Source organism: Rutidosis leptorrhynchoides, chromosome 5, assembly GCF_046630445.1.
Source record: "Rutidosis leptorrhynchoides isolate AG116_Rl617_1_P2 chromosome 5, CSIRO_AGI_Rlap_v1, whole genome shotgun sequence".
Classification (NCBI taxonomy): Eukaryota; Viridiplantae; Streptophyta; class Magnoliopsida; order Asterales; family Asteraceae; genus Rutidosis; species Rutidosis leptorrhynchoides.
Window position 1 is genome coordinate 421,884,184 of NC_092337.1, and position 3,116 is coordinate 421,887,299.

The window sequence follows — 3,116 nt, forward strand, 5'->3', positions numbered from 1 at the left end:
TTATTATTATTATTATTATTATTATTATTATTATTATTATTATTATTATTATTATTATTATTAATCTTATTATTATTAGTAGTATTTGTATTATTATTAGTATTATACATAAAATACTACGACGAGGTCATGAGCGTGTCACTTTCAAAATAGTTTTATGAGCGGGATAAAGCTAAGGAAATTATGGGTTATTGCCAAGGAGGTTATGGGTAATATTCATGGGTATTATTTGCAAGTCAAACCTAGTGTTATCATCTCCGTTACGTCTACGTACTTTTCTACAATATTGAATCTCAATATTGATATGTTGAGATCTACGGTTATTTGGTAATCCGTGTTTCGATCACATTTTGGTGAACGACTTTATATGCTGCCAAGGTGAGTTTCATTTAATCCCTTTTTAATTGCTTTTGCAATCTATATTTTTGGGCTGAGAATACATGCACTTTATTTTAAACGCAATGGATACAAGTACATACTAAATTCTACACCGAGTTTGAACCGAAAATCCCTTAGCTTTGGTAACTAGTAACTGCCGGTTATAAGAACTGGTGGGCGCAAGTAGTTATATATAGATCCATAGGGTTTGATATCCCCGTCCGAGCTAGAGCACTAGCCTTTTAACGGACGTATGCTATTTGAGAAGCGTACACGTTAGTTTGCGTGTATTATTAAGATGATTATACAAAGGGTACAAATTATATATACGTTAAGTTTAGTTACCAGGGTGCTCAATTTCGTAGAATATTTTGATAAACGTTTCTGGATGAAACAACTGAAATCTTGTGATCCATCTTTATATACAGATTATACGCAACATTAAAACTATGAACTCACCAACCTTTGTGTTGACACTTATTAGCATGTTTATTCTCAGGTTTCCTAGAAGTCTTCCGCTGTTTGCTTAGATGTTAAACAAGCTATGTGCATGGAGTCTTACATGACATATTTTTCAAGGAGACGTTGCATTCACCAAATCATCACCATGTATCTTATTTTAACTGCATTGTCAACGGAAATACTGTTGTAAACTATTATTTATGGTGATTGTCTATATGTAGAAATCATCAGATGTCGAAAACCTTTGATTTAAATATTCATTTATGGTGTGCCTTTTCAAAAGAATGCAATGTTTACAAAATGTATCATATAGAGGTCAAATACCTCGCAATGAAATCAATGAATGACGTGTTCGTCCATATGGATTTGGAGCGATCGTCACAATGCGCAAGGGTTGTTTCTGAATCAACGCAAATATGTTCTTGATCTTCATGAACGATGCCAGGCCATTTTCTACGACTCTTGATACCAATTGTGTGCTCACACTTCACTCGGTTACTCGAATTACCAACCCTACAGAGTATCACGTACACACTGGCAGGGAGTCTCCAGTACCTATCTCTTACTCGACCAGATGTGGCATTTGTAGACAACAAACTACCTCAGTTCATGTCTGTTCCTAAAAGTGATCATTGGGTGGCTTTGAAATGCCTACTTTGCTATGTTTCGAGTACATTAGATCGTGGAATCACTTACTATAAAGACTCATCTCTTTCGCTACATGCTTTTTCTGATGCTGATTGCGGTGGTAGCAAGGATGATTATCGTTCCACCATAGGTCATGTGATTTTATGGATCAAAATCCGGCTTCCCGGAGTAGTAAGAAACAATACTTTTTCTCGCCATCATCAACTGAAGCTGAATACAAAGTTGTTGCTAATATTGCGGCCGAAATTATGTGACTTATCAATCTTGTACGTGAACTTGGGATTTCTTCTGCTACACAACCTATTATCTACCATGATAAACTTGGGGCTATTCTGTTAAGTGTTAATACAATTTTTAACTCGCGCATGAAACATCTTGCTTTGGCTTATCACTTCATTCGCGAACAAGTTCAGTTGGGTACTATCCGCGTTGCTCATGTTTCCGCTAACGACCAACCGGTTGACCCATTCACACTCTTTCCCATGCTTGGTTTGATTTTTTTTCATGTCCAATGTTTGTCTCTTTGCTAGGACGTCCATCTTACGGGGACATGGTAAGAATAAATGCTGAATAGAATCACAAGTCGATTATGACTCTTGTTGTACTTTCCTTTTTGTATTGTTTCCTAATCTTGTATGCCTTGTATAATACTCTAGGGTTAGCATTCAGCCCATCATAACTGCGGCTCATTCTAGATTTGTACATGCCTATAGATTGTAATCTCTTACATCAATAATATTTATTGGTTTTAACTTACAAATCTCTATATGTAATTGTACGACTATCAATAATATTTATTGGTTTTAGCCTACAAACCTCTACATGTAATTGTATGACTATTTGTTTCTAACTTTCATCCTCAAATGTGTTGTATTTCCATGAAGATAAGAACTAAAAGTAAACTCTAAGCGAGAACTTAGTGTTCTCGGAGAAAGAAGCAAGGACGATCCTAAGGTAACATTCGTTGGGAGTGGTTCAAGAGGTATGAAGCTAGAGAACCTAATAACTTTCTTATAATCATAATTTTATGATTTGATTTAACAGATTCACTCAAAACTGAATGAATTGGAATATATTAGAAAAAGTAATAAACAAAATCTAGAATACAGATCAAGGTGACCTATAAAAGCAAGGACCCATTTAGAATATGAGAAAGATGATGATGAGGTAAGAAGCAAATGAATCTAATAATGAATCTTTTAAGCGCATTGAGAAAAATAATAATGATGGTAAAGTGCAAACCAAAATGACTCAATATACAGTTACTTAATTGGGTGGTTTGGTTTGGTGCACACTTTGTTTCACATGGTCTACATCATCCCTTTTTAATAAATAATAAATAATAAATAAATAAATCACAATATTAAAACAAAAATAAATTGGAGTACGTGTATATTCTATGTATTGTACGATGTCTTAATTTTAACTTGTAGTTTACCTTTATCTCATTATATATGTTTTGTTAGACCCTTTTAACCTTACCCTTTTTTCTTTTTAAAATAGAATGTGACATTAGCGTCACATCAGTTTTATCTTTCCATTTCCTCTTTATCACGTACCATTATCAACCATGACATACTTCTTAATGCATCACATGTCACCACCTTTTTTATTATTTAATATTCAAA